The sequence below is a fragment of the Dermacentor andersoni genome, chromosome 6 (assembly GCF_023375885.2).
Source record: "Dermacentor andersoni chromosome 6, qqDerAnde1_hic_scaffold, whole genome shotgun sequence".
In the NCBI taxonomy this organism is placed as follows: Eukaryota; Metazoa; Arthropoda; class Arachnida; order Ixodida; family Ixodidae; genus Dermacentor; species Dermacentor andersoni.
Window position 1 is genome coordinate 58,787,207 of NC_092819.1, and position 11,667 is coordinate 58,798,873.

The 11,667-nt window shown below is 45.1% G+C and overlaps 1 long non-coding RNA gene across 1 annotated transcript; it reads left to right on the forward strand.

Moving 5' to 3' along the window:
* Window positions 1-3,821: 3,821 nt before the first annotated feature.
* LOC126522796 (uncharacterized) lies at window positions 3,822-7,231 on the forward strand. Its single transcript, XR_007597533.3, has 3 exons — window positions 3,822-4,311; window positions 6,095-6,301; window positions 7,134-7,231. It is a non-coding gene; the product is annotated as an uncharacterized lncRNA (long non-coding RNA).
* The last annotated feature ends 4,436 nt before the right edge of the window (window positions 7,232-11,667 follow it).

Below are 11,667 nucleotides of genomic sequence, written 5' to 3' on the forward strand. Positions count from 1 at the left end.
GGAGTTATATAGCCCGAGGTGAATGTATACAACGCGGTCACCATTTTTCATCCGCGCTCCCGCACACGAGGGAAGGAGGGAGACGGCGAGATAAACGTAAACTTTATCCCGGTTCTCGCAGAGATGAGTTTATTTTTTTTTCGCTGGCGTATTCCCTCTTCAGTACGGCGGAGAAAAATGAACACGCGGGTAGGCGCGTGTCGGTTCTCGAGCAAAGCCTTTATCGCCGCGATGATACCCCGAGCGTCATTTTTAAACTCGCGTTGCATATCTCGAGAGCGAAGTGAACGTTTAAGTACTGTGCGTATGCACAACAGTGTACGCGCGCAAACTGAGACGAAACGATTTGCATTGTGTGATTCGCGCTCGCGGCTGCAGGCGTGATGAAGGGATCAGTTTTTTTTAAGGAGCCACCACCAGTGCAGAGAAATGTATAGGGGATGCCGGATAAACGAAACTCGCTTAAACGGAAATTCCGGTTTAACGGAACGAGCGTGCCGACTTGGGTTGGCCGCGCCCAAAGGCACAACGTCGGTTAAACGGAAAGCCTCTTTTACTGCGACGAGCCCCGGCTGAAACAAAACTGGAGCCGAAACGAATTGCATCATACGGCCGTGATGTCCCGTATGAAACAGGAGCAGCAGTGCTCGAATGTGAGGAAGAATTACACGAAGTGTCACCTGCCGTGGGTAGACCGTCGAAGATAAGGCTACTATTCTATTGCGATAATAACCCAGATGTTGTGTTTCAGGGCGCGTTATTCTTTCGGGCCAGACGCAATGAGATGCAGTTGAAAGTCAACACTGCACTATTTTGAACGCAGGGGGCTTTGCGGAATCCCTGGGAAAGCTTTCGGACATAGTTGTGAACACGTAAATAACTATGCCTATCTCTCTCCTCTGTCTCTCTCTCTCGTTAACTGCATTAAAAGCACTCGAGGCCCTTCAGTTAAATGGGCCCGTCTTGGTTTTTGTGTTGTTTGCTTACACGAACCCTTGTATTAATGAAACAGTTTCTCCTGTTACTTAGATTTCCGTTTATACGCGCAGTCTGTATCAAGTTATCAAGTTAAACTGTATTAGTAAGTGCGATTTCCCCAATAAAAGCAAAAGACAAATGAAAGCCCGCTCTCTGAGTGATAGGAGACTCGGAAAGTGGACCCGGAGGAGAAGCAAAAACTAAGAGACAACTGGCGACGCCGTGTTGAAGTTATCGCACTAGCTCACCATGACGTCACAGATTTTGTCTGCTCTGGTCTCGTTCAGCGTTTAAGCGTAACAAATACTACATTTCATTCTATACGAACGGTAAAGTGAACCGAGCGAGTTTTTAGTACTCTTTTCCTTTCCTTTTTTGGTCCAGATTGAGCGAAATACGAGAAAGGTTCGTGTGGGAGTTTCAAGACCGGCATTTTCACGCTCGTAAAAATGTTTGCCTCTTGGCCATCAAAAACGGCACAGCGAAACGCCGCAGGACGAACTTGGACAGTTATTTGAATAAACCGGAATGTTAAACGTGTTCTGTAGGTACTGCATTAGGTACAGTTATGCAAACGCAACCCACTTCCATTGTACTTATGTGCGCTTCATTCGCATACATTCGCAAGCATTAGCGCGCTTGTTGTGTGAAATGCGCGTGGTATTCATGCAGAGGCAGGCGCCTTGTGTGATGAAGCCCGGTTTTCCATTGCTGCGTCTCTGTTCGTGCGTTACGTTGTCTGTGGGTCTTCGTCTTCATCTGTACGCCTGTTCGTCTCGGACCGCATCGCAGTCTCGTGTGTGCGTTCAGAACTCACTGTACGCGCATACGTGTCAGGAGACCCATACAAAAATGCTTCCTTACTTTCTTTAGAACTTTTATCAACTTCCTATCAACTTTAGTAACATCCTATTGACTTTTACTTTTTAGTAACGTTTGTCAAAAGAAAGTTGGTTACTTCTTTTCTAACTTCAGTATGTAAAAAGAAAGTTACTAGAAAGTTAAGACACACTATTTTAACTTTTTAGAAACACCATTCAATAGGAAGTCAATAAAAATAATTATGTTCTTAAAGTACATAACCCAAGTTACAAAACATGCATGAATATTATTAAATAAGGTTATAATTATTCAGTGAACATGGCTGGTGCAAGACAGTCTTGTTTCATGCACAGGTGTAAATTTCCTCAATTTTCAATCAACTTTCTAGTAACACTGGTTACTAGTAAGTTGTTAAAAATGATTTAGTGAGAAATGAACAGATAACATCATCTCAACTATAAATGAATATGCAAAGACTGGCTGCTTTAAAAAAAAAATGTTTTTTTGCACAGTTACTGTTTTCCTAATTTTTAATCAACTTCCTAGTAACAGATGATAGTAGGATGTTCATAGAAAAAAATTGCTTCTAATACCGGACGCTAAGAGGAAATATGGTCTCACCAATTCAAGATGAGGGCACGTATTCTCGAAAACACGACAGCTAGCGCCATGGGAAGCGTGTATATGAGCGGTGATCATGAATTCGTGCTCAGTAGGTGTGAAAGAAGCCCGTAGGCCATGAATTATTGCAAGCAGACGGAGCTGCACGGACGGCACGCTGATCGGCTCGTGTTCGCCAACTAAAGCGAGAGACACACGGTCGAACGCCGGGTGTCCGAACCGGCGTCCGATGCGCCGAAACGGCAGCCCGAATCGAGGTGTTTTGCCGTGCCGAAGCGCCGGATCGGACGTCCGGCGTGCGACAAACCGGGCAGACATCGTCCGACGCGTCCGACAACTGCACCGTCGTCTGGCCGCAGCCAATGACAGCGCGGCTGGCATGTGACGTTCTCTGACGTTCCCTCCACGGAGGCGGTGCTGGCTGGCCGGTTTCTCGCAGTTTTTTTTTTCCTTGCCTGCTGCAGTTTGTTTCCGACATGAAATAGTTACCAGTTCAGTAAAATGATCTCGAACGTGTGCCTGTTATGCAAACCAGCGCCTAGTACACTAGCACTAAGCTACTGGCGAGATCCGGAGCCGCGACGCGAGGGCATTTCGCGGGCAGACATCACACACCGACCGTCTGAGCGAGGCCGCTCGCTTCGCTTGCACGTTTGCCCTTCGCAACGACTGCGTCGAGTAAACCAATTGTATTTAATTACGGCCGACCTAATGTATACAGTGTTAATTGTTTTGGCAAAAATAAGCACTCTTCGACGAGCTCGGGCTGGATCGCAAGCGCCGTCGGCCGCAGCGTCCGCCTAGCTATGCCTACCGGCCCTATCGCTGGATTTAGTGGAGCCGTCAGTGGACAACGCGCCGTCGTGAAGTGTTCTGTCACTCGCAGGGGCATAATTTTATCGACAGTGTTCGCGTAAAGCGAAGCAGTGTTGTGCAGAGCTGTTTATATTGCGTTTCTCGACGTGGATATGAACTCAAGCTGGAGAGCTGGATGTGGGCGGAGCTTACGCGCCGCTCAATCTTTCGCATGCCGGAGCCGCACGTCGGATCGGACACCGAATCGTACCGCGTGTGTCTGTACAGCTCGCTCATGGTTCGGCTTAAGTCCCTGTATATTCTTTATAAATAAGGAAGCCTACCCAGGCACTGTAAACCCAACGATTGGGGCCTAAATGCCTGTGCGCCTCCCAGCTACGGCTTCCTTTGAGTGACAAAGTCCGATCTCGAAGGCCGTGCTTTTGCAACCTGCATGCACCTGAAGGAATTGCGAATCTTGAAGGCAACATCCGCTTCGTTTTTATTATATATACACTTCCTTAAACATCGTATCACAAAGTACAATATACACACTTTTGGACCCAACAAATCTATTAAAGGACCCTACCAAATGTTATTAGGAAAAAACACGCAATTTTTTTCATTTAAGATACATTTTTCTAAAAACCGCAGAGTGGCGCTACGGCAGTATTTGTTTGGTCGACACACCACGTTGGTTGTAGTGAATGCTCTTTGCAGTAAGGTGGTATTTGAGTTATATTTTAGAAGTGCCTAGACAAAATGTGCTCCTTGTCGTGTGCAGTAACCATCCCAAACCCTTCGGACTCGTGTAACGCCATTAGTTCGCCGTGTATTTCGAGCGATCCACCAGTGTCGACAGTGAGTGCCCTAGTACAGCGCCCGTCCGAGCTGCCTTTGTTCTGCCGAGCTGCCTGCCCGCGCTCTCGTGAAAACGTCTGGTACTGGGGCTTCGAATCGTAGTGTATGGAAGACTGTTGAAGGTTGTGCTTTTGTGGAGCTGGAGTTCATCGGAAGCTCTACAGTGCTTGCGCCAGAGAAACGTCGGTGCCTCTGTACCTGTTAGACGAAGGAGCGTTTGCCAAGTCTTGAAAGGTAAGCAAGTTTGGCGCTTGCGCGCATTCTTGAAGCTTATGATTTACGTAATGAGCGTTGTGTAACTAGCTAGAGCAAAGCGCTTTCCTATCGTATGTTAGCCATGTTGCTGTGTACATTTAGCAAGCAATTTCACGAAAGCTTCCTCTGATGTTACGGCGTACTTGCATTCTGCTACCCGCCTTGATTGCTATGCCTGAATGGGCACACAATTATGAAAACACATTGAAAGTTCGTGTTCGTTCGGTAGTTTCCTGGCAAGAAGTTATTCGCTATATAGGCATTCCCGCAAGTACAGTACATGTGTAATGTATACGTCGATGTATCATGGGCTTCGCGCGTTGACACACGATTGCTATGTTTGACGCTTACGCAGATAGAAGCTTGTATGAAGATTTTTGTATGTATATAGTTCGGTTTGGAGGTCCGCGTCGCGAGAACCTGTGTGTATTGTTTATGTTCTTGAGTGTCTTCGCGTATTTGTCTTCTATGTTACAGAGCGGATATAGGCCGATATTACAATAACGAGGTTCATTTTTAATCTAGACATTTCAATCAGACGCCTGCCTTTAAGAAAAACAGACCAACCAAATCTTAATAACGAGATGTCAGCTCTTACGGCAGTGCGTAATAATTTAAAGACTGCGATTTTGTAGCGATACTTACCCCTCGATTCTATATCACTCTTCTCGCCCACCGCTAACGGCCGGCAGTTGCAGTACGTAGCACGGGCCGGGGCGTCGGTCAGCCTACTAACGAATAGCGAAAAGGAATACCATCGCTACAATATCGCGGTCTTTAAATTATTATGCAAATTTTGTGCACAATGAGATGTTATAAACACACCTTGCATGTACATGAAAAAAAGGTTTACAACAGAGATAACATATATGCATGGGCACATATATGTGTCAATAAAATACTCGAGCCTCTTTCTGCCTACAGAAAAAGAAGTTATGTCTCCTCGACGGCATGGCTGCTTGCACTAATGAACCACTAAAGGAAGGTTCTCTCTAATCCCTATTTTTGATATCTAAATGCTTATGTGGCATGTACAAACTGCTTGCATCAATTTCTCATTGGGATGAGCTGTCTAAAACTTAATTTTCAGTAATAATTGCAGTAATTAACTCCTTTCACCTGTCTTCTAATGACTAAAGTTCTATGCTTCTACCTTGACAAACCTTTTATGAAATTAGTTCGATGAGGCCCAATATACAGGGCTTTCTAAATTGAAGGTATCAGTACCTATTAAAGACTATGCTAACTATGAAAATGCTGCTTGTGTATGTGGTTTATTCACTCTGTCAGACAAAATATTTACACCCATGTGCAGTCAGTAAATTGAAAACAGCATGTCTGCAAGGGGAAGTCAGAATTGTATTTGAAGACAATTGCATCTTGTTTGATAGTTCTCGAGCACTTGTGCGTCACTAATCGAGCACAGCTTGGCCCAATACTCGATGAGGCTTGAAGCTTTCAATATCTGCTAATCACTAAAACAGCACGAGATCTCACTCTGTGTCAAGGGGTGGCACACATTTGCTTAGTTCTAGGCAGATGCATGTCTTCCTTTCGCATTGAAGTTCCCAATACTTTCTAGTCTTACGTAAAAGTACACAGCTCAGTACAATGCATGTATGGTATACGTAAGGCTGCTTTGTTCTTTAAACCGAATCAACAAGAAGCAGCTACTTCCGTTTTTGCAAACCTTACCTTACTTCCTAACCATTCCTTGATCAAACGTGTATAAAATGAATCTGCTTGTTGTATTGTTTCACAGGTAGACATCGGTGACGGTGTATATGTTGAAAAGGGCCTGCTGAAGAGGCTGTGCCTGGATGCTAACAACTCAGGCTTTCACTTTGCGGAGGGCCTCCTTAAAACTCCTTTTTCAATAGAAGACGTTGAAGGGAGGTCCTTCTTTGGGCGGCTGTCAAATGCCTTCCACAGAAGGATCCGTTGGATTCCAAGGTCAACACCATACTAGGTATGTGTGTCACAAAGAAGCATCTTAATATTCTTTGTGCAGTTTTCAACAAAACTCCTTTCATGGCAATTTCAGTGCTATCTTAGGGTATACTCCTTTCTTTCCTGCTAAAATAGCTATTAACCTGATTATAATAGCATAATATTATGCAAGCTTTGCCACCATAACTAGAAACTTGTCATTACTGTTGGCATATGTATTTTTGTGATAGAGGCCTTGGTCATATGAATGCACTGATAATATAATATCCTGTCTTGTGGAAAGCTAACATGTTTAGTAACAACCTCACTTTGACAATGTCTGTCTGCACAGCAAAGGCATTTTCTAATCTTGCTGTAGAACGTCCATAATGCCTGTTCAACTGCTTACATGTTGCTTGTATCATTTCGTGGTTCTTAAGTGCAACACAAAAGTCAACTCTTCTATGTACCTGTGCCCAAGAAAAGCTGCAGCACAGTTCTGACTGGCACCTTGCCTTTCCTAAGATAATTCACACATAAAACTTTCATGTACTGGTCACAATACGAATATTGAAGTTCATTAAACTGAAGTTGATTTACAGCTTTTGTTTGTAGATGACAATTGGTATGATAGAGTTTATGTGTCGTGCATCTGTTGGTGTTATGCACATCCATCACGCTCCCAGCTCTAATGCACTAATTCAGTCATTTCATGCATTTTAGGACTTTGCACAAAACAGGTGGAGATGTTTAGAGCTCACAGGGTTGAAAACTTGTCTCTTGTGCACTTCCTTTTAAGAAACAGATGCATGGTGTGTTGCAATGTCACTGTAGCAAAACTAATATATTGCCTTTTTTCTTCTCTTTTCTAGACTACACAACGCAACATTTCAGCCTACTTCCAGGGCAGCTGGAGAACTCGTCCTCATTACTAGCCCGGGGATATTAAATGGATGTGTTCAAGCACAAATTTAAACCTGTCTTCTTTTGTTGCATGCCACACCGAGCCACTTGGCGACCACTATTTGCCACAGACAGATAGTTGACAGGATGTTACTAGCAAGTCGTTAGGATATATAAAGGTGGTTAATAAATAGTCGCTGCACAGTTTTTAGCAAGCAAATAAAAATTTTATTCAGAGATAATCAAAGCTTATTTTTGCAATATATAATTGCAAAAGTAATTACCTCTGAATAAAATTTTATGTACTTCCTAAAAACTGTGAAGCGACTATTTATTAACCACCTTTATACATCCTAACGACTTCCTAGTAACATCCTGCCAACTATCTGTGGCGAATAGTCGACAGGATGTTACTAGCAAGTTGTTAGGATGTATAAAGGTGGTCAATAAATAGTCGCTTCACAGTTGACACTTTCTACCGACATAAGATAATAAGCAGTCGGTAAGAATTCTATCGACATTTTATATCTATACTTTCAATTCAATATCGGTGGCCAATAGTCGGTAGGAGGTTACTAGGAAGTTGTTACAGTGTCTAAAGACGGTTTATAGAATGTCGATAGGTTCTAGTAACATTTGTCTAAAGACGGTTTATAAAATGTTACCAAAATTTTTTGTAAGGGGAGAGCACTAATGCGTGCGGTGCAACCTACGTGTCCTTACCTTTTGTCTTTGCATATACCATGCAGTTCGTCTGTAGGGCTATATACGAGCTTCACTTACTTTCTGCTATAACTCCGTCCTAGATTTTCCGAACCTGTGACATTACATCGTAGTCTGCCATCTTTTTGTCTTTGTTATTGCCGTTATGTGAGAACGAGCAGCCGTCACCATTATAAGTGACCAAATTTCTTTATTTTATTTTCTACAATAAAAAACGCGAACTTTGGCTTTTACATACTCCTCTAGCAATTAACACTCCCCCCTTCCCTCCCGCCCCGCCTCAAATGAACATGAATAAAATAAATTTCATAGAATACTTCAGCGTTCACGCTCTTGTTTTGTAGAATCCGCCATTTAAGGGCCCAAGGAATACATTCTGAAAGTGCGTTGCACAGCCTCTAGAAAGTAGTTCTGCGAGAGGCCGATAAATGTCGTTAATCTAGCACGCATTTCTTTTCTTTAAAGGCATACGTGCGCGTTATGCTCCTGTCGTGAAGGCTAAGGAACGCCTAGCTGCTGCTGCAGTGTTTGCCATTCCAGCACATTTATTCCTAAGAGTAGCATAATTTCGGCTTCATTAGCGGCAAGAGCAATGATTTTCGGGGATATCGGATATCTTCGCTGGTGTGGAACGATTTCTAGCGCACAAAGGCGCTCATAGTGGAATATGTGGCCTACAGGATAACTTACAGAGGGTTTGGACAAAGAAAGTTTCGATGGGAGCTGAATGATCCTTGGAAATCTTCTGCAGAGACAGAGAGAGAGAGAAAACAAGAGTTGAGAGGCAGACAGATTAACTAGATCAATTGACCGGTTGGCCACTCAACTTAGGAGTATGGTGTGAGGGAATAAAAGATGAACACCAGTAGAATTTGCGCACAATAAAGCTGTGAGAAATCAGTAAGCGTTTGTCAAGTGTACCTCGGACAGGGATGAAAGGCAAAGCTTAATCCGGCTTCAAGCAGCGATTCGGTGTAGATTTGTCAGTCAGTGTGTCGACTCCTGTGAACTGCCCGCACAGTTTCTTTTAAGATCACCCCTTCGCGTAGACATCGAAGATCAAGCGGACGGAGAACGCACATGGCGTGGACAAACTCTCAACGACCGACGCCGTGAAAGGACGAAACGAAATCAAATGAAACAAGAACAAACGTGCTTCACTGCGCACTTTCTCGGGCACTTTCCCACGAGAACAACAAAATGAAAAAAAAAGAGAGAAGAAAACAAGAGCATTTAGGTTGACACACTATACTGTCGCCGGCGACATATGTATGCACGAAAACAGGAAACAAACAAACAAAAGGATTAAGGAAGGAGAGCAAAGAATAAGGGAGGTTTCGCAATGCTACATTCGAAATCTTTAAACGGCGCGTTTCCCAAGAAAATGGTATACGGTCGCGCCAGCCGCTCGCGACAAGCTATACGGGGGCGGCTCCGAATTCCTGCCTCTCAGAAACGGCCTGACATGTTCGACAGTTCCGAGACAAAGGGGTCTCTCTCTCGACAGACGCGCTGCCTTTGCTGCTCTTGCTGCTGCTGTCTTTGCCACCGATTCATGCAACGACCGCGGCGTCGGAGAGAGTGCAGAGGAGGAAAGACGGGTGTGTGTGTGTGTGTGTGTGCGTGTCGCCGTTGCTCGCGACTAGTATGTGCGTCGAATATACTCGCATGGAGACATAAAACATCGCGCGGATGGCAGCTGCCTGGGAGCCCCCCCGCGACCAGGCAAGTCGTAACTTAGACCGACGGCGAGCCTGGCTGTCATGTACCTGCCGTGCTGAACAACGGGGAGGAAAGGGATGCAGAGCAGTCACATCGGCATCGGCAGACATCACTTCCTGGAGCAAACCATCTCTTCTACTCTTCTGCCTGCGGTATACACTCAGTCGTCTGTTATATACTTCTGCTGCTTTCTGTACTTCTGCTTCTGTTGTACTTCTGCTTTTCCTGCCAGAGGTGGTTGTGTTGTCGCTGTTGATGTTGGTTCCGCTGATGCAAGGAGCCGGAGTGCTTGACGCGGTCGAAAGACGTCAAGAAGGCTAATTGTGGCTTTTAACTCGCCTGTGTACTCGGAGCATACGCAGGTGGAATGTGATGGGCGTCGAGTGAAAGCTTTATGTATACGAGTGTCGCCGTGTTGCAGACAGTTGTCGAGGACGCAAATTTATGTCACTACAGGGGCGTGTTGAGACCGACGTGGTCGTGTCATGTGATTTTAGCGCAATAAAGTTGTTCGGCGGACGAGGGACGAAATTAAGATATGCGTTTGAACGCTCCCTTGCACACTGTCTGCGGAGCCTGGAAGAAAGTGCGGATTCAAGTAGAAGAAGCGTGCTGTTTACTCAATGGTGGCCTTGCTTTTGCTGAATATTCAGCATTGAAATTTCTCATACACCCCGCATTCAATAATTTGCACAGGGTCGATATTTTGCACACGTAAGATTGACGCTCTTCGCAAAGTATCCGCGCTGCTTTTGCAGACAGCCACTCCAAGCTCTGATAAAGACATAATTGTTCTCATGCTCATTCCCGAAGTACCAAAGCGCGGATATGGAAGACAAACATCAACCACTCATCAACGTTAAAATCACGGGAGCATGCCTGTAGTCTATTGGGAACGGCGGTATATGTACAGTCCGCACTGTTTTCGCAATGGAATTCAAGTCTTTCATATTGGTGGATCAACCACGGTATGCCTTCGTCCCACAGCGAAAGCTGGCTTCTGGAAAGTTTAAGAGTGTCACTCAGCTCTCCGCAATTCTGGAAGCAGGTTATGAAGGAATATCGTCCATTCGCTGCACATTTAAGCGCTAAATTCTCAATATAGGAGTATCATATACATAACGTGTTCTCCGCACAACACGAGTGTAATTTTATCGGTAGGAGTGAGAGAATTTCGTCTGTTCTGGCCATTCGCCGGAGCTGTTCAAACATACCAAGACCTGAGCTCCACAACGTGAACGAGTTTGTCTATATTCACTAAGTGCGAGCGTCGGGCATCGACCTGAAAAGATTTCAACGATGACAACGCACAATTACTCTTGGTTGCACCTGGTCCGGCCCCCGAAATTCGATCGTGACGTAGACGAAATCGATGTGCGAGCAAGACAATCAACTTGACCATGTTTATAAATGAGAGGCAGATAAGGAGAAGTTCAACGAAAGCCGTAGGTGTCATCCCCGCGATATATGGAGGGCTTGCTACTTCCTGACGTAAACAATCTTTATAAAGGCGCATTTGAACTTCGTATGAAGAAAATGTCTCGTCGATCTTTCTGCGTTTTAAAGTTCAAATTGGCGACACGAGCATCTCACTTTATGCGTAGGAGGACGTTCTTTACGAAGACATTGATTAATCGGGCAGCTGCGCCGCTCAGGAAAGCGTAAACAAGCCGATCGAGTTCCTTACGGCCTTCTGTGCAAAGGTCGCTGCGACATGGTGACAACTTCTCGTACACCGCGTTCCAGAGATGAGACCTTCGTTTCTTGCTCACCGCCTGGTTTGCGCACCACGCTCGATGAATTAATTAGAGGAGATTTCGGTATGTGTATGTGCGGCGCACCTCAATCTCGCATGCGCTCTAACGACGGCGCTTCGCAAACGACACGTAACAACCACGCCACGACACAAACTTGGTGGCAACAAAATTAGACGTTTAGCCTTTGGACAGCGCACGGCCATCGCACAGCGATCATCGTGCCAAGGGTTTCACCGGCGACTCATTTTCACAGCCGTTGTTTCGGAGAAATTGGAACGTCCCTGCGAGCGAGGCAAAAACA